Genomic DNA, 20,745 nt, shown 5'->3' with positions numbered 1-20,745 from the left:
AATGCTCACTAAAAAGTCACAAGTTGCATATTCAGTGCTCTGGGCTTTAGCTTATTCCTGCTCTTTATCAAAGCTACACTCCTGATAATTGGGGCATTTGGGCTGCGTCTCAAACCCGCTGCAAACTCTCCCTTGTCAGCTAGCTCCTACGTTTTAACACTTACTTGCTTGGAGTCATCCGTGGGTTGGCTTGTTGGCATCTCATGATGTCTCTAAACAATGTGTTTGGAGGCATTTTTCAGCCTGTCATATGCTGGCCTGCCCTTCAGGAAAAAGGTGCATGACTGATTTTTGTATGGCTACCAAAACCAGGGAAGGGCATTGGAGAGCCAGGTTGTGCTTGACTAAGTCTCTACGGATATGTCTACATGGCATTTTGGACTGAGCAGGAGTGAGCCTCCGAGCCTGGCTTGACAGACTTGGGCTGGCTGGGCTCGGGCTAGCACTCAAGAATAGTCCAATGAAGGGAGCTGTAGATCACGAAAGCTTATGCTCAAATACATTTTTTAGACTCTAAGGTGCCACAAGTCCTCCTCTTTTTTTTTTTTTTTAGTGCCAATCCAGTTCTCCTGGTGTGGTGGGTTTTACATCGTGCTACCCCCTCAAGTGTGAAATGAGCACTCGCAGTTCGTTTCTGAACGTAGGTTAACAAGGAAATGGCAATAAGCACAAACAAGAAAACCTCTGGTCTTGCCAGATTGCAAATATTGTTAGACCAGATGAGACCTGATGGGACTGCTTTTATTGGTGAATGTTGCTCGGCTACTTATCTTAGAAAGTCATAAGAGGGACATCCTTGATAATGACTCTGCATGACGAATAGGGAAGAAAACAGCAGCTATCAGTTTGCCTGGATGGATGTCTGTTTTTGTTTCTTTAGGCAAAATAATCCCTTAGAAAAGCAATTTCTTCCTCCTGCCTGTGTAATTTGCAAGCTAAGGTAAAATGGGCTTTTGCTGAAGCAGAACACTGTCGTGTCGTTCTGAATGTCTTAAGTCCTGAACATCCCGGAGGCAGGTTGGAAGGATTCCCTTCCCCCCACAATAACATTCATTTTTTTATGATGTTCATGAGCTGTCCTAATGATAGAGATGTTCAGAGCTGGGGAGCTACGCGTACTAATCCTAAACAGTGATTTGCATACTCTGGCATTCATAGAATCAGATGTCGGAGGTGAAGACACATTAGCTCCCTTTGAAAACAATAGTTCTACTCACCTGTTTAAACACCTGCATAAGAGTTTGCAGGAGCGGAGTGAGTCTGTCTCGACCTGTCTGTCTATCTAGGTTACTTATATGGCATCTCATCACAACAGGGGTCTGAGCAATTTGGTCTGTTTCTCTTCCCTGGTCCGTGTTGGATTGTTCCTTACAGGATATCAGGATATCCGTGTGTAAAGCAGCACTTTCAGGTTTACATTCAGGAGGGCACAAATGTACACTGTGGTCTACATCTTTGTATTTTGGGAGAAGATTTCTTGTGACATCTGGCAAAGCCTTTGATTGCCATCTTGCTAGATCTCTGTGTGCTAGATTCATCCTGGTGTAACTCCAATAGAATTACATCTAGGATAAATTTGGCCCTCTATTTAATTGCATCTGTTATAATAGTGATTCTGTCTTATATGCTAATGGCTTTTGCCTGAGGTAGAGATTGGGTTATGAGAGTAACCTGGCCAGGGATGTTGGAAGCAACAGGTTGCTGTGTGTGCGTATTTATGTACACATTACAAATTTAAGTATACTCCCAATGAGTATTGCTTCCAATTTAAAATCTCGTAGTGCTGTCCTTCATTCAAATCTTTCAAGGACACCTACAGATTATAGCTGAAAGATATCACTGCACGTTGACGTTATAGAGTTGCTACGACATTTGGATAGCTAAGTCATGGGGAGCCAAAATGTTCCCACATCTAGTGTCAATTGCAGGTTACCTGGTGGGAGTGATTTGTTTTCTGATAACAAAATATGTTACTGAGAATGTGTAAGTAGTTGAGTGGAGGCAGTATTGGGCAGTGCTGAATAACGAAACTCTGTTGTGTTCCACTGCCAGTTATGAATTCAGGTGTTCAGGATTGCACTGGGGGAAATTATAGATCTACTTCATGTTGTTTATTACGCAGCAGGATAAGGTAGACATTAAGGTTGGAAGTGAAATGAATGCGAGTGAGAGCTTGGTTTTTATACCCAGGTTTAGAAAGTTGAAGAAATGCCATATGTATATACTATAATACTCAGATGTAAATACTACATGTTGTGGCTAACACAAAGAACTTGCCATGTACTTCTGTGTAGCTAAATTTAAAACAGCTTGGGGGGGTTGTCTGTTTTTAACTGAATATGCAAAATGTGGGTGAATTCTAAGATCTTGTCCTTCCACTTCAAATATTTTCAGAACTAGTGAAAATCCTACTCCCTTTGTTTGTGTACAAAGGGGAGATTTTTCCTTACCTGTTAATATTCTTTCTCTGACTTTCTATAGCAGGCCAGAAGCTTGAGTGAAAAATTCTTCCAGGCAACAGGTGGAGCCAGAATACTAAGACTTTGTCATACTCTCACAGCTGTCTCTCAGCCATCAGCTGAATATTTCAAAAGCAGTATCAAAGAAATATTAAACTGACACTGTGCATCAGTGACTGTCACTGAATAACATTAGTGATGATAGCAACCTGAGCATACAGCGACTCTGCGCTGAAATTCGCAACAGTAAAATAGATACCCACATCTTATAGAGAAGGGGATTTAGACTGCGATAGAGCTTGAAGACAACAGGTAAGGAAAACTGCCTCTCCTTTTGACCTTCTCTGCTAGTCCAATTGCTTTGGGACCTCCCAAAGTAATTGATGATTTTAGTGTGCGTGTGTGGGGACTCACTCACTCACTCCAAAGTTGCCTGCAACGCACCTGTGCAAAGGCCACAACTGCAAACCTGTTCTGTAAAAATGTGGACAGAAGTAGCACATCTCCTCAAAAGGGGCATCCCTTCGTTCTGCTCATGAAAAGCCAACTGAACAAACAGTGAGCTTTAAAAGATTCCAGTTCTTCCTTTTCTGCTGCCAAATAAGCCCTGCTGATCAGTTCCTTAATCCGGAGGCACTTGAAAAGTATGGTTTGGAGGTTTTATCCAGTTGTTTGTTTCATTCCCATTGTAACAATTACCATTCGAACTCTCCTATTAAACACAAAGGAAACGAAGAAAATAGTTAAAGCATTTGATACATAAGGCAAAGCTTTCATTTTAACAATTTTCCATATTCGTATTCCCTTTATTCCTGCTCGTCATTCTCCTAGATGGTATTAACGGTCCGTCCCCCTTTTTTTTTGGGTGGTGGAGTCAGTTTTAGATGGTATTGGATTGTTGTTGAAGTGTAATCTTGTTCCCTTTTAAAACAAGGCAGAACTTATAAAACCCACACAAAGGGGGACTGAAATGGCAGAGGTAGACATTTTTTTTTCTGCCTTCGTTAATTACAACTAACTGCTGGGAAAGTACAGGCATAATACATGGTCTTATTAGCTACTCTGAGACCTGGCAAACTTTCCCAGCCTTTGGCTACAAGCATTGTTTGTTGTTTGCCTTTTTTTTAAATTTCAGCAGTGTTACAAAAGGTGGTTTTGTCTTGGCTGGTTAACCTAGACTCATACAGCAGGGAAAAAGAGGGAGATTGGTATGGGGTGAAATAAAGTCAGAGAAGGAAAATGACACCCTATTTAGGCAGCAAAAGGGACCTGAGGTTCACACTGCAGGATGTTCAGGGTCCAGTTGAGCTTGATACGGTGATGATTTTGTCCAGTTCCCTCTCCAGCCTGATCTGATCAGGACAATAAAGGCTCAACAGGTCATGGCAGCCATGAGTGTGAAGCTTAGCTGAGTTTATTAAGCACATTTCCAACTGAGCCCCTGAAAAGCCGGTGATGACCTAGCCCCTTTAAAACTAACCACACTGAGCAGTTATCCAGTGACTTAAGTTATAGACACTTCCTTCTGTTTCTAACATTATCTCGATTTGTTGCTGTAGCAAATTTTTTTTTTTTTTTACATTACCGGAAAGCTGGAAGATCCCTAATCCGTTCTTTTAGCTTAAATACAGCGAGCAGACCATTCTTTCTATCTCCAGCTTTTGCCTTTGTTAATAAACCGTTTTATTTTGTAGACCATGCTGGACTCCGTGACCTTTCAGATGCTTTTTACGCTGTAGAATACAAATCTTTGCATGGAATTCCTCCTTCCCAGAACCTGACGCCCATTAATTCTGGCTCTGCTGATGCACGGCCCAGTACTTTACAATTACCTGGCACATCTCATACTCTCAGTCTTGTAGTAGAGGCAAGATACTACACAATTCTGAAGGAGATTAAGGAAGGCTGAGCTGTTTACTCATTTTCATATTTAATTCAATAAAAGCCTCTCTTTTTCAAAAATGTATGTGAAACTCCCTCAGAATTTGTCTGTTGCACTCCAGCCCCTTATTGCAAAATTTAGGTCAGACCTGTGATGGAGCACAAAGGTCCCTTTGGCTTTTTAGAACTTGTAGACTTGGTGACAGCCACATCACTAACTCTTCTAGTCAGAAAATACTCCTTTTCTCAAGGGCTCATCCTGTATTCAGAGCCAAACACACTGAGCTTAGCTGCATGGTTCTTGAACATAAATGCTCAAGTCAAGTAACATTTATTAATCTCTCCAGTCTTTTGGCCTCAAGGAAAATATCTGCAAATAAATCCTACTCCATTCTCTGGCTGCAATTCAAGCACTGGTACCCGGAACGCTGTGTATCACCAAAGATCCCATTGGTACTAGACTTCTTCCAAAATGGCCTCAAAGTGAGTTCCCTGGGAATTATATGCCTTTGCTATAACAGGCGTCATGAGTACTAGTCAAAACTGAAAGTAGTTTTGAAACCCCATTTGAGTAGCTTAGTCTTGAGGAATCTGAGTGTGACAGGTCTACAGGGCCTGCACCCAGAAATTCACTTCTGACTGCACTAACACAAACCTCCCTTTAATAGACGGAAAGAATAGGGAGACTTTTTACAAAGATTTAAAGTGTTGTTCCTTACAGTCGTCACGTTGGCAAGAAGGGTGTCAGAACACAGAGCGCTTTCAGTCAAACCCCAGCGTTTCACTCCAGCAGTGTTGTCCTGAGGATAGACCCGGCTTTCATGCTCCATATCAATTCCACCGTTCACATATCATTATTTGCAAATCCCAAATATCCAAAGAGGAAAATTTGGCGTGTGCTAGATATGCACAGAGCATTTCAGATACACATCAGATGCACCACAGCCTTTAGAGGATCCTCCTCCTTATGTTAGTTCTTTGTCTTCCGATAGTATCGGTACAGGGAAGAGGATCAAAATTATCCATTTCTAGACAGTGTATTTCAGAAACCTGCAAGATACAAAGCTGAATCACATTATCCCTGTTAAACACATACTTGCTAAGTGCATTTTGTAGGCTGAGTGATCATATGCCTTCTGTGAAGAAATACGCAAAGCTGTTACTTGATCATCAGTGTATATGTTTACTGAATAACACCAGATCAATGTTCAATCCATAGGAGAAGAATGGACGGTAAATTATGGTTCAGGTTTGTAACTGGGCATTGGTAGATATTTAATTAACTAATTTAGTAACATTACAAAGACCTGAAATAACAGCATATTTAATTGCTCACCCTGTTAAGGAAGCATGGTCTAGTGGATGGAGCACTGGATTGGAACTCAGGAGACCTGGGTTCTTTTTCTGGCTCTGCCCCTGGCTTGCTGAATGACTTCACTGCCCTGTGCCTCAGTTTCCCAACCTGTAAAATGAGGATCATAGAATCATAGAATATCAGGGTTGGAAGGGACCCCAGAAGGTCATCTAGTCCAACCCCCTGCTCGAAGCAGGACCAATTCCCAGTTAAATCATCCCAGCCAGGGCTTTGTCAAGCCTGACCTTAAAAACCTCTAACGAAGGAGATTCTACCACCTCCCTAGGTAACGCATTCCAGTGTTTCACCACCCTCTTAGTGAAAAAGTTTTTCCTAATATCCAATCTAAACCTCCCCCACTGCAACTTGAGACCATTACTCCTTGTTCTGTCATCTGCTACCATTGAGAACAGTCTAGAGCCATCCTCTTTGGAACCCCCTTTCAGGTAGTTGAAAGCAGCTATCAAATCCCCCCTCATTCTTCTCTTCTGCAGGCTAAACAATCCCAGCTCCCTCAGCCTCTCCTCATAAGTCATGTGTTCCAGACCCCTAATCATTTAATCTAGGATGATGGGGATCTACTGATAAAGTGCCATATAAGACCTAGGTGGTGGTATTATTATTATTGTCCTAGTGCAAAGTATCTGAACTATTTGCCTTAAGTAATTTACAACAATTTCTCATTATCTAGAGAGCGCTATATCTGTGGTCTTCTCTTATGTGGAGAGGGAAGAACTTTCAGGGGTGTAATGTTACATTTTCCAGTTTTGCAGTCAGTTTGATGTCTTCTGAGTCCGCCTACGTTTGCTGTCTTGACCCATGGATTGGCAGTCGCGACTGAGCACATCTGGTCCTGAAATAATCGCCATCCTGCTTGGAGGCAGCTGCTGAACCATGTCTAAGCTGACTGGAAATGACAAATTCTATTTAGATAATTCTCGAAAACACTGACTACTTTGCACTTCATTGCCATCTAGATCTCTACTCTCTTCCTCCTTCCACTTCATTCCTTCTCTCTCTTCCTTCCACTCTTAGCTATGGGTAAAATTTTCAAAAGCACCTATATCACTTAGGCACCGAGTCCTGTTGACTCAAGTCACTTAGGTGCTTTTGAAAATGTTACCCTTTGTGCCTCTTTTCACCCCACACCCCTACCTGGAGTGGCCTCTCACCTCCTGGGTGCCAAAGACCTAAAGTTTCCGATGTGGCCAACACTCGTAGGGGAGCTGATCAGAAGGGCTTATGTTGCAGCAGGAGATTGTTTTTTTAAAGCTTGCTATATCTGTTTAGCAGGTGCAGAAAGAAGGGAAATCTCTTTAGTGGTTTGCAAGGCTACCTCTGAATTTCTGCCCACGCTGCTGTGAAATGTGTTCTAGGCTTGTGGTCGTGCCCTTGGCAGAAGAGTGCGATATGCAGTAATTGAATGATGGGTCCATCCTCGCCTCATCCCCCCAGCGTTAAAATGGGCAACTGCTTTGGGAAGTCCCAACTGTCTTGCTCATGGGTGACCCTAAGATAAGAAATAGGTGCACACTACACAAGCAGTGTGGCACTAAAGCTGGTTAGTGCAACCCAGCTCTCGCAAGCCAGCAAAACTAAACTGTGGGTATTGCAACGCGTACAGCTCTCCTCAGTGACCAAACCTGTGTGCATTCATCCATGAAAGTTTTGAAGTTCATTGCCAAGGAAAACTAAGTTTCAAACTTCTGAGGGGTTATTAAACAATAATGAGGAAAATTATTTAAAAAAATAAAGAACACCACCATGACAATATCTCTTTAAAGCACTATGGGTTTTCATTTCCCTTTTCAACATCTCTACCTACTCCTTTGAAATGAATTGATCTTTCTCTGAATCTTCATAGCTGTTCTAGTCCCTTGACAAGATAGATGACAAGGAGGATCAAGATATCTGCTCACTGCATTTTAGACAGTGCCTACAATTAATTAGGCAGTCATTCATATTCACTTATTTGACAGTTCCTCGGAAACACTTTTCTGAAAAGTATACAAAGGAGATGAAAAGGAAGTTGCTTGTGAATTATGAACAGCTTTTCAAGCTGACTTTAATTCATGACACTACCATTTCAGTTTAATTTAATAATTCAGATAGAACCTATTCCCTCGGAAATCCTATTTCTGTTTGATTGGTTTTCTGAAACTACTCCTGTCCAGCCCATGCTGGTTTAATTTTCCCTTTTGCATAACAAAATAGGACACATGTAGCATTCACTGATTAAAAACAGAGCATTAATAATCCCCAAGTAGCTTCTTTGGTTGAGTTGGGGCTCAGACCTGTGAATCTGAGCCTGGACACAGGGCAGAATAGGGGAGAGACGCACCCTGTCTCTCTAGTCTGGAGGCTATGGGCTTGAGGAGACAGAGAGTGATCCTTCCTTTCCCATACCCAGAGGGGCCTTTGGGGAGTGGACTTTCAAACACTGAAACAAGGTGTCAGACTCTCAGACCCTTTATGGGAGCATAGAGCTCTTTAGCTGAGTTGCCCAGGCTCGGGTATGAAAGCCCGGTGACGGTGTTCAGATTCAACACTACAACTGCTGAGTTATGCTGGGTGGTGGCTCCAAATATATCAATTTGGGATGGAAAGGGGCTGATGAGAGCTTCTCTTTTGGTCAGAAGGAGCTGGGATAGATAAGATCCTGGAGGGGAACCCTAGAAACAGCCAATCTTAGGCACAGGTTTATGCTTCGTTGTATTTGAATTAATAAAACGGGTGGTGATTAGTGGGTTACAAATGAAAGGGTGGGTTTGAACGCTCATAATGAAGTCTGTGCTCTCTCCTGAGGACAGGGTAAGTGCTCTTCCCCTGCACAGCCACATTCATGCCTGTGGCTACTATGGCCATATCTACACTAACACTTATGTTGGCAAAATTTTTGTCACTCATGGGTGTGGGGAAAAAACATTTCCAAAGGAAAAATTCTGGAGTAAAATAAACTCCTTCATTCCACCCCTCTCCCCCCCAAAAATAAAAATATCACCGACTGCATTTTAATGTACAGTGAAGGCAAGAAAAAGCTTTAATTTTCCTGCTGTTAATTTAGCACTGTACCACAGAGCAGGTAACAGTGGTCGAGGCCAGCGTTGTTGTGGTCCCCTGATAGATTTTACCATAGACAGATGATACTTTTTGGTTGTTTCCATTGTTCAGTAATTGGCCTAGTTACCCAAGAAAAATTACCCTGGCGTGTAAACCTCTGAGGATAAGTTTCTGTATCCCAGTTCTAGGGGAATTCATCAGAAGAAAAAGGTTTTTCTGCCTTGAGTTTTAAAAATTCAAACTGAGTGCTGAGTCAGGATCCTGTAGATAATCTGTTCAAGTGGAAGTGGGTGGGCATGTACTGAACTGCTGAGTTCTTCACTGCAGTGGAGTTTGGAGCTCCTTCCTTGGCTTTTTGTCCCATCTATGATTTTGGTGATGCAACCCCTGGCTTCTAAAATTTTTCACCATCTGCCCTAAAAGGTCAGGGTCTGAGGGGTGTGGGTGTGTAGGTTTTCTTGGTTTTTTTTTGTTTTTTTTCTTCACCATTGGCTAGCTTGTTGAGACGCGCACTCCGGGTTGTGGTAGCCTAGTAAAGAAAGGTCGGCTGATTCGTTGTCCAGCCCACTTCTGTAGGCTGCCTTCTCAGTTCACTTCTGTAAAGTGCAGCAAAGAAAAGTCGGCCCGCCTTGCTGAATCAAGGAGGCTGCGCTCCAGAGCACAGTGACGATTCTGTGACTTCTTACAACTGGCCATGACTTATGCATGATTTAACGCTATGCAAGTAACACTGCCTCAGTAAAGGCATCCAGGTGAATAACCACAATGCCAGCTCACATCAAATATTGGCATTGGCAAAAGACGTTTAAAAAATCATCAATGGGAGTATAACATTATTACTAAACGTTAGCCTACATTGTGCAGCACCAAGGGTCAAGTTTTTATTCAGCCTGTTGGGAGTGAAATATATTTTTGTCAGAGATTAGAGGTGGCTTTAATGTTGTTATAATGTAGGGATCATTAATCTCCTGTAGATCAATGGTCCAAATTAAGTTTGAAATGGGAAACCAATCTTTCATGTAGTTCATTATATCTTACCAAATGGACATGATGTATTGTCCAGAAAAAGGATATTGTAGTTTCTGTGTCTGAGGCTCATGGATGTGAGTATGGCAATAACACATACATGTATAGTGAATCTGGTTGATTAAATTTGATATGGCAATTATTACCTGTCTCAATGGACTCTTGAAACATATGTGGTTACTAATTCACCTGTCTTCTGCAGTCTAATTGTGATAGCCTTTATTACAAATAATTTCCTTCTCTCCGGAGTGAACGTAGCAGAGAAAAGTCTATATTTCGTTGTCTTTGTTTTAGTTTTAACTTAAAATCTTAGGCTTGTGAAAATTTTAACTGGTGGTTTCCATCCAATGACTAGTGGACAACTGTCCACATCGTTTGTGGGCAGACTCAGAATACAGAGGTGGAGGGTTAAATGGACCATGGAGACTGAACTCCTTGTTCCCTTATTGTAAATGGGGAATCATCATCAAGTGGGTGTGTTCCTAGTGGGGTCCTGCAGGGATCAATTCTTGGTCCTACGGTATTCATTAATGACCTAGAAGAAAACATAAAATCATCACTGGTGTAAAGTTTGGAGATGACACACAAATTGGGGGAATGGTAAATAATGAAGAGGGCAGGTCACTGATTCAGAGCGTTCTGGATCTCTTGGTAAGATGGGTGCAAGCAAGCAATATGTGTTTTAATATGTCTACTGTAAATGTACACATCTAGGAACAGAGAATATAGGCCATATTTACGTTATGGGAGACTTTATCCTGGGAAGCCGTGACTCTGAAAAAGATGTGCGGGTCGTGGATAATCGTCTGAACGTGGGCTCCGTAAACAAGGGCATCTCGAGTAGAAGTAGAGAGGTTATTTGTCTTCTGTATTTGGCACTGGTGCGACTGCTGCTGGAATATTGCGTTTAGTTCTGTTGTGCACAGTTCAAGAGGGATGTTGATAAATGGGAGAGGGTTCAGGGAAAAAGCCATGAGAATGATTAAAGGATTAGAAAAATGCCTCATAGCGATAGACTCAGGGAACTCAAAGTTAAGGAATGATTTGATTACAGTGTGTGAGTACTGACATGTGGAACAAATATTTAATGATGGTCTCTTCAGTCTAGCAGAGAAAGGTATAATATGATCCAATGGTTGGAAGTTGAAACTAGACAAACTCAGACTGGAAATAAGGCATAATTTTTTAATAGTGAGAGTAATTACCCATTGGAACAACTTACCAAGGCAGGTAGTGGATTCTACATCACTGGCCATTTTTAAAATCAAGATTAGATGTTCTAAAAGCTCTGCTCTAGGAATTACTTTGGGGAAGTTCTGTGGCCTGTGTTATAGAGGTCAGACTTGATGATCACAGTGGTCCCTTCTGGCTTTGGAATCTATGAATTTATTAATGCTATATAGGTTTATATCCTGTACTCATCACCGTAGTATCTGATTGCCTTCCAGTAGTGCATTAAGCAACATAACTAACATCTGTCACGTTTGTTCTCTCATCCCCTCCCCAGGGGAAAACTAGGTGCGGTGGAGTGTTCTGTTTTTATCTAGTCACGCGACTGAGGTCCTGAGCAGGGCGGGAAAACTTGACCTGCCGCTTCCCAGTCTGTGCCTGTACTGTACGTGGAAAGAACTGATGTTAGTCTCTGGGGCCGTCACTTAGCACTGCTGTCGGCACAGCATTCTGAAATCGGGTTTTCATGCATGGCTTTTTAATGCCATATTTGCATATTATTACCATGTGTCTGCGTTTAAAATGATTGCTCAGTTGAGACTATTGTGGTACTCTGTGGTAGGTAAAATATAATCATAGATGAGTAGGGGCCAAATTGCCTGTCAGGTGAAAACTAGGATGATCGTGAACAAGAAGATTTTAAGTTTTAAAAAAAATCCAACTCCTTGCAGTAATTCCCCCAGCCTGACACCCATGGAGATAAACATTCCCATATGTTGGATTATGACTGTTCTTACTTGGTAATGCTTCTCAAGGGTTAGGGTTGATTGCAGGGAGAAGGAAGAGAGAGAGGATTGCTATAGTGGCATCAATCAGTGCTGCAGTAGTGAAGTCTCGGTGTTTGTTGTAACCCCTATTTTCCTATTCATAGAGTCAGTCATTACTGATAGAGAAGATGACAGGCCATTTTGTCCCGCGCAGGATGATCTTGCCAACAGAGTGTACCAGTTGTTAATAAACCTGCATTTTCCAGAAGTGGATAACTGGGTGTGTGGTGATAAAAGAACGTGCTTTCACTTCCCGTAGCTTGCTCTGGTATTAAACACACATTAGTTCTCATTGAGTTAAGAGAAACATAATTTAGTGCAGCCTTAGGATAAAACATTATAGCCCAGTCGTACCTGTGCTGATGCTTTGTCTCTACGTAACACAGAAATGTGGGTTTACAGCTCATGAGTGAGTTCAGGGCTATGGAGTCCGTTTTATGATTTGCACGATCTGACACAAGACCCGCAGTTGGGCTCATGCCCAGCGTGATACACTGGACCTGACAGTTGTTGTGGACTCATTTGGTGTTTAGTTTTGTAATCACACCAGTTATTTTTCCAAAAGCTTGATTCCATCATTTGCAGTTTATTGCCATTTTTACAGCTATAACTTCCCAAATGCTGAAGTGTTTCCATTATAACTCTCTCTTTTCAGTTACTCATAACATTCCGAAAATATAGCCTATTGGGCTGACATATTCCAGGCTGGATCTGTGCCGAAGGGTAATTTTTTGGACAAGTTTCAGCAAAACGATTAGAGCTGGTGGTTGTGAATGAGTGTCTCATAATCTTTAACGTATTTATCCTCACTGCACCCCTTTGAGCCTGGGCAGTGCTGTTGTTCCTATTACACAGATGGGGAAACTGAGGCACAGAGAGGCTAAGTGATGTGCCCAAGGTCACACAGGCAGTCTGTAGCAGAGCAGGGAATTGAACCCACCTCTCTCCAGTCCCAGGCTCGTGCCCTACCCACTGGGCCATCTTCCCCCTCTGAGACTTGTTAGTAGAGAAATTTTTCCACGATGTTGAGAACATTCTGACAGACAACTAAACTATCCCTACCTATTGGGTTCTCCACGGTGCATTAATTTTCTTTTGTAATTTCCCCTAGTTATCTTGATGATAAGTTAATGACATAAAACACAACAAAAACTCTGCAGTCCCTTTTGGTTTGCAGACATGGCATCTTGAACTGTAATCCCATGAGATCTCGCAAATTAAGGAAGGTCAGGCCAGGTTCATAGTTGGATAGAAGACCCCAAAGTGTACTGGAAATATTAGTAGTGCTTATTCTATAGATGGCACTCAAAAGAATGCCCCAGCATGAAGATATGGTGCCATCTGTCTGATGACACACAAAATCAAGTACCTGGTGACTTCTAGCCATGATTTCCTGCCACTTTTCCCAAGAGCGGGGATGTTGATCTTAGAATCCTAGCCAAATTCCACCTTGGCTAATTGTGTTCTGCCTCCTTAAATTTCCTCTGCAGCTTGAATTGGCTGTGGTAGCCTTCGCTTCCTGTCCGGAACATCAGTGACGCTGGGTGCTATTAAAGAATTGCTGCAGTCAAGAGGCCTTTCAGTGGTGGACATTTCATCCCTGTGTGCAGAATGGACATCATGGTTTGGGCTTTTCTGGGGTGAAGGGCACTGTATAAATATATGTTGTTGCTGCTCCTGTTACTTTGGCTTTCAGCACTCAGTGATGCTAGCGCTTTGTATGTGACAAGTCTTCAGTGAATTGTTTGGTGAGACTGGGCCAGGTCCAGCCATAGGGATGCTATTCAAACACTTTGAAAAGAGTTGCTCCTAGTTACAACAGGACTGAATTTAACCCATAGCGCAGTGGACGAGAACGTCATCACTCCCTCGGCAATGTCTGCAGAATCCTTTTAGTAAGCATCTCTCAGCACTCCCCTACACTTTGACTGCTGATTCATCTTCGTTGCCTTTACATAGATCATGCTTCGGTTGCTACAAACAGCTGCCATTTAAACAAAGCAAACAGAGGAAGGTTTGTTTCTGTCCCTTCCAAAATCACTCTGGTCTGATGGGCAGAGTGGGGCAGTCACCTGTCTTAGGCCAGTGACAGATTTCAAGTCTGGTTCTCTTGTAAACCTCTTTTTATTGTTGGGAAGGGGGAGAGTATCCGAAGGCTCTTGGCTGGGAAGTTGTTTATGTACCAGGTCTTAGCGCCGTGATGTGAATGGCTAAGCTATTTAACGTGACTTCTAGAAGTTTCTAAAATGTTATAACTCACTTCTCCCTCAGAAGTTTGTATTCCTGCCACTCAAAGAACCAGCTTTTATCAGCAGAGAAATACTGAAAATAATCAGATGTGTTTTTAAAAAAAAAAAAAAACCAAAAAACTGAACAAAAACCTCTCCCTCACATTTCAAAAATAACAGTTTGTAAAAGTGGCATATACGGAATACATGGCGGGGTGGGGTGCAGTAGAGAATTTATTGGCACTTGTGCAAATCACTCCAAATAATGCTTCAGCCCTTGTGGGTAATGCCCAGCCATCCCTAACTCAGAGCAATAAACCCTTGGCACCGCAGCACCTGCACTGTTTTCCACATTAGCTATAACCCGCCAGATGCCTCTTCCCCTGAGAGGATCCTAATTGTGAAGTATGCAAAGTTCTGAAGAACCCTGAAGTGCTGTCAAGGATGGGATAGGCTGTTTGTTTAGATAAAGTGTCTGCTTGGCAGGAGTGGATCTGCTGGAAACAGATAAGCATGCTCTTCAGGGTCTTATCTGTTGCATAGAGGGTGCTGCCAAAGTTTAAACACTCAGAGACATCACTACCCTGATTATTCATTGCAGAAGCCTTTGGGTCAAGGTAGGGCTGCTTTCACTTACTTTTAAAGAAACTTGACTCTCTACAACTTTTATTTATGATTACGTTAGCCGAGACGGAGATGGTATTGGGAGGCCTTATTTTTATGCTATTCTCTGTCAAAATCTGCATGGCTTGTGATACGTGAGTGACTTCAGCACCACGTTTGCATAAGGAATCAGTACTGAAATGGGTCGTTTGCAGAGTCAAGTAATTTTTTCCCCAGTAAATTCCATTTAGTCATTGGGACGGTTACTAAATTTGAGAACGATGCTGGAATTTCCCGGTTAGAATGAGATGCATCTTGAACACAGATGAGTTTGGTGTGTTTGATTCTTGTTTTGAACTGAAGGAATGGAAGATCATGGTTACGTTGCAGAAATTTGTAGGCATCAGAAGTGTGTGAGTGACTCTGTGTGTGTGTGTGTACGCACGCACGCCAGAGTCCGCAGTGCTTAAAGTTAATTAAGTAGAATAAACGCAATAGTGAGAGGGGTGGGTGAAATAATCCAGCAGAGGTGTGTAAAATATACCTATACTGCAGGTTATTGCTTTCCATCCTCATGTATATAATTGTACTAGTTTGACCTTCATATTTTAAATTTTGCTGGGAGAACTTCAGCACTTAAAAATCATCCATAGTAGGGGCTCTTCCCTGTTTGTTCACCGAATTGCCATGTTTCTCTGTTGTTCCGTGTGGTGGCCATGTGGATTTATTTTTCTCTGTTAGATCACAGTGCTGATGAAGTTCCAGATTGAAAGTCCTGGGGGTTGATTTCCCCTGTTATGCATAGAATAGGTGCAGTATCCTAGGGCCTTGTGGAAGTGCAGGTTTCCCTGTACTTTGTTTCCACTGAACAGTTCTCTGCAGGGCAGGCTGGCTTTTGTGACCAGAACACCTGTCCAGTGGGAACAGGGCTAAACCCACTAAACATAACAGCCACATTTGCTCTGGAGCACTTCCTCCCCTCCCCCCCACTTTTTGTTGGCCTGTGGACAATGGGACTAGGCTGTCCTTTCATTCCCTACCATCTGGATGTTGGAAACAGAGGGAAGGTCACACTTTTCCTCCAGTCTTCATGACCATGCCCAGTATTCTTCTCCCTGCTTGACTATGTGGGAGATGCTCCTTCCTTCTCACTAGGTGGGAGGCCAGTTCTACTCTCAGTATTGTCACTCCCCCAGAATTTAAAAAATCATGAGCCAGACCCCTAAAATTACAAGGTTTTAAAAAATGATTTGGGGCTCTTTTTCTTGCTTTCTGGTGTTGGAGCCAAGGAGTTCAAATTAAGTTTTTCTCTGCATCCATTAGGTCTAGAGGCTTTTTTTTTAAATAAAACCCTAAGATTCACAAGTAATCACATGATTCCAGCAGCTGGAGCTTTAAGATAAAACTCCTAATAATAAAAGTAACTCTGCTTTCTCCACAACCAAAAAGACAGCATCCAGTGAAGTGAGCTGTATGCTCAAATAAATTTGTTAGTCTCTAAGGTGCCACAAGTACTCCTTTTCTTTTTGCGAATACAGACTAACACGGCTGCTACTCTGAAAAGTATCTCTTCTCTTCTCCCTGAAATGGACAACAAAGGAAAATCTGTTCGTCTTTAAATTTTTGTAACACTCTTTTCAGCCCCCCGAACTCAGAAGTTCTCAAGCTGTTCCATGGTGTGAACCTTGTCATTTGAGGCGACTGCTTATGAACACTTCCTCTCCCATTTGGGACTGCATACATCCCTTTCCTCCTTACCTAGCAGGCAGTTAGGCTGGATGCTTCTCCTTCTTTCTAGCGTCTTTGATAGACTCCCAGGCTCTTTTAAGTAATGGGGAGCCTGGACACCTGTAGAAGCTGCTGGAAGCCAGGTGGAGGAGCCAGCACTACGTGATCAGTCATCTCTCTGCAGAGCAAATGCTCTATTGGCCACCCATGGATGACATCTATAGACTTTCTCTGCTGATACTGATTCCTAGCTTGCAATTGTTGTTTTGCCTTTGCATCTTTGATATTAAATGCTGTATTATGGGTAGAAGATCTTCACTCATAGCAATACTTTCCACAGAAAAAGTATACTAGCCCTCACTCCTGTCTGTCTGACCCCAGCCATGAAGCTTTACCATCCTATAGGCACCCTAATCTGGAAATCCCAAAGGCTTGTTTATACAGGGACACTCAGGAAAATTAATCCAAACAAACTAAGGCTACATCTACACTACAGAGCCTATGTTGGTGTAGACATGCCGTATGCTGACAGAAGGAATTTTTCTGCTGGTGTGGGAACACAAACTCCCTGAACAAATTTAACTCCATGAACTCAAGCAGCCTTCTGTCGGCATAGCTGAGCTGGCATAAATTTAAAGTGCACACCAGACCAAAAGGTGTGAATTCAAAGCAGATTAGCTTTGTGTATCCCTGTGAAGACATGCTCATTCAGAATTAAAATGACATTAATTCAGTTTAACTTAATTCCCTTTGGAAGGCTGAGCTGAGGCCACTAATTTTGAATGAGTGTTCACATGGGGTTTAATGCAGTTTAATTGAGCCCCTTTGAATTAACACCATTAGTTAATTTGGATTAATTTTGCTGAGTGTTCCCATAAAGGCAAACTTTGAGAGACTCTTGCCTGGATGCTGTGAAGACCTCACTCAGCGTTTGGGGAAGAGGGACAGTCTGGGGGAAATGTCACTAAGGTTAGCTAGGGAGAACAAAAGGAGAATTAAAAAGAAATGTACAGTTAGTGTTTAGATACAGTACAGCTAATTCATGAGCTTTTCACTTCTGGGTCAACAGTTACGAAATGATGGAAAGGTGATAACACCTGTGGCTGTTCAGTGAAATGAATTGATGGGTCTCAGGTCAAATGCTTGTAGACATGTTTCCTCATCAGAAATGTCTGTCATGGTTGCTATCAATTGATCCTCTAGTTGACATAGAGACCAAGGCCTGGAAGTCAGGCAGAGCTCTGTCCTCACCCTGTAGAGGTGCTCCTTCCAGGGGGCACGATAGCAGGACAGCATGTAGGAAGGTGCCTGCCATATCTTTGTTGGGCCTGTTTGGACAGAAGCTTCCATCTGGCATCGTCCACACCAGAAAATTGGCACAATTTAAAAATAAATAAAAAAATACCCAATTCAAGTATTGAATTGCAAACCTCATTTTCACCTATGGCAAACTCCAGTTTGGTTTTGTGAACTGCATGGCAGCTTAGCAGTTACATTTTATCGCTTACATGCTTGCCAGTCCTATGAAAAGCATCAAAATGCAGCCCACTGTGGGCAGGATCTAATCAATATGATTCCCGGAGCTCCAGGAAGAGGCTGGCCGTATGGCCAGATAATTAGAACTGTTTTTGTTCACTTTAGGTGGGCAAAACTCCATTAATGCTTTTAAAATCAAGGACAGAGAACGAATTCTGACGTTTCTGTCCACTTCAAACACCAATTCTTGTGGCTTATCACTTTGTGAGTTTTTGCAGGGCAAGCTCTTGAAGGTTTTCCATGCAGTTCAGTAAGATGATTTTGTAGTTGTTTAAAGCAGAAATTAAATTGCATAGACATCTTCCTAGGAGGAAAGAAAAGTTGGGAGAGTTGAGATCCCTCACTCAGTTCTGAAGATCCAGTTAATTTATTGCCAGCCAACAAAACCATGTGAGCTCACTTCCTTACTGCGGTAATCTGAGCAGCATTGCTGCTTTCAGCTCCCGCCCATCCAGTTGTGGTAAACCTGGGATTATAATAGTAGCTGGTTATTAATCACTATCCTTGGCTGTAATTAGAGCAGCTATCACAGGGGTGGGCAAACTTTTTGGCCTGAGGGCCGCATCAGGTTTTGGAAATTGTATGGAGGGACAGTTAGCCGTAGCGTGGCCCAGCCCCCGCCCCCTGCTTCTTGTCCCCTGACGGCACCCCCTGTTCCTGATGACCCCTGCCCCATCCACCGGCCCCCCCCGCCACCCCATTCAACCCCCGCTCCTTCCTGACTTCCCCCCAGGACCCTTGCCCCATCCACCGGCCCCCCCGCCGCCCCATCCAACCCCCCCCTCCTTCCTGACTTCTCCCCAGGACTCCTGCCCCATCTAACCACCCCTTCTCCCTGACTGCCCCCCTGCCCCGTTCCCTGCCCTCTGACAGCCCCCCCCCCCGAACTCCCCTGTCCTCTATCCAACCCCCCCGCTCCCTGCCCCCTTACCACACTGTCTGGAGCACCGGAGCCAGCCATGTGCTGTGTGGCACAGAGCACCGGTCAGAGAATCATAGAATATCAGGGTTGGAAGGGACCTCAGGAGGTCATCTAGTCCAACCCCCTGCTCAAAAGCAGGACCCATCCCCAATTAAATCATCCCAGCCAGGGCTTTGTCAAGCCTGACCTTAAAAACTTCTAGGGAAGGAGATTCCACCACCTCCCTAAGTAACGCATTCCAGTGTTTCACCACCCTCCTAGTGAAAAAGTTTTTCCTAATATTCAACCTAAACTTCCCCCACTGCAACTTGAGACCATTACTCCTTGTTCTGTCATCTGGTACCACTGAGAACAGTCTAGATCCATCCTCTTTGGAACCCCCTTTCAGGTAGTTGAAAGCAGCTATCAAATCCCCCCTTGTTTTTCTCTTCCGCAGACTAAACAATCCCAGTTCCCTCAGCCTCTCCTCATAACTCATGTGTTCCAGACCCCTAATAATTTTTGTTTCCCTCTGCTGGACTCTTTCCAATTTTTCCACATCCTTCTTGTAGTATGGGGCCCAAAACTGCACACAGAACTCCAGATGAGGCCTCACCAATGTCGAATAGAGGGGAACGATCACATCCCTCAATCTGCTGGCAATGCCCCTACTTATGCTTCCCAAAATGCCATTGGCCTTCTTGGCAACAAGGGCACACTGTTGACTCATATCCAGCTTCTCGTCCACTGTAACCCCTAGGTCCTTTTCTGCAGAACTGCTGCCTAGCCATTTGGTCCCTAGTCTGCAGTGGTGCATGGGATTCTTCCGTTCTAAGTGCAGGACCTCTGCACTTGTCCTTGTTGAACCTCATCAAATTTCTTTTGGCCCAATCCTCTAATTTGTCTAGGGCCCTCTGTATCCTATCCCTACCCTCCAGCATGTCTACCTCTCCTCCCAGTTTAGTGTCATCTGCAAACTTGCTGAGGGTGCAATCCACACCATCCTCCAGATCATTAATGAAGATATTGAACAAAACCATCCCGAGGCCCGACTCTTAGGGCACTCAGCTTGATACCGGCTGGCAACTAGACTTGGAGCCATTGATCACTACCCGTTGAGCCCGACAATCTAGCTAGCTTTCTAGCCACCTTATAGTCCATTCATCCAGCCCATACTTCTTTAACTTACTGGCAAGCATACTGTGGGAGACTGTGTCCAAAGCTTTGCTAAAGTCAAGGAATAACACGTCCACTGCTTTCCCCTCATCCACAGAGCCAGTTATCTTGTCATAGAACACAATTGGATTAGTCAGGCATGACTTGCCCTTGGTGAATCCATGCTGACTGTTCCTGATCACTTTCCTCTCCTCCAAGCGCTTCAGAATTGATTCCTTGAAGACCTGCTCCATGATTTTTCCAGGGACTGAGGTGAGGCTGACTGGCTTATAGTTCCCAGGATCCTCCTCCTTCCCTTTTTTAAAGATGGGCACTAAATTAGCCTTTTTCCAGTTGTCCGGGACTTCCCCGGATCGCCATGAGTTTTCAAAGGTAATGGCCAATGGCTATGCAATCACATCCGCCAACTCCTTTAGCACTCTCGGATGCAGCGCATCCGGCCCCATGGACTTGTGCTCGTCCAGCTTTTCTAAATAGTCCCGAACCACTTCTTTCTTCACAGAGGGCTGGTCACCTCCTCCCCATGCTGTGCTGCCCAGTGCAGTAGTCTGGGAGCTGACCTTATTTGTGAAGACAGAGGCCAAAAAAGCATTGAGTACATTAGCTTTTTCCACATCCTCTGTCACTAGGTTGCCTCCCTCGTTCAGTAAGGGGCCCACACTTTCCTTGACTTTCTTCTTTGCTAACATACCTGAAGAAACCCTTCTTGTTACTCTTAACATCTCTTGCAAGCTGCAACTCCAGGTGTGATTTGGCCTTCCTGATTTCACTCCTGCATCCCCGAGCAATATTTTTA

At 43.4% G+C, this 20,745-nt stretch overlaps 1 protein-coding gene across 19 annotated transcripts in view; it reads left to right on the top strand.

The window, feature by feature from the left end:
* Window positions 1-20,745, top strand: part of MAPT (microtubule associated protein tau) — a 101,104-nt gene that overhangs the window by 22,558 nt on the left and 57,801 nt on the right. Inside the window, exon 1 of one of the 19 annotated variants that reach the window (XM_073325494.2) lies at window positions 2,362-2,771. The exons of 16 other annotated variants lie outside the window; for them this stretch is intronic. The gene's annotated coding sequence lies outside the window, so the exon portion shown is untranslated. Of the gene's footprint in view, window positions 1-2,361; window positions 2,772-14,439; window positions 14,623-20,745 lie in introns of those variants that run through there. 2 more of the 19 variants (XM_073325491.2, XM_073325488.2) reach the window with 2 other exon arrangements.

The sequence above is a fragment of the Lepidochelys kempii genome, chromosome 27 (genome assembly GCF_965140285.1).
Source record: "Lepidochelys kempii isolate rLepKem1 chromosome 27, rLepKem1.hap1, whole genome shotgun sequence".
Lineage (NCBI taxonomy): Eukaryota > Metazoa > Chordata > Testudines > Cheloniidae > Lepidochelys > Lepidochelys kempii.
The sequence above is the reverse complement of the archived record's forward strand: the minus strand, read 5'-3'. Positions and strand labels throughout refer to the sequence as shown.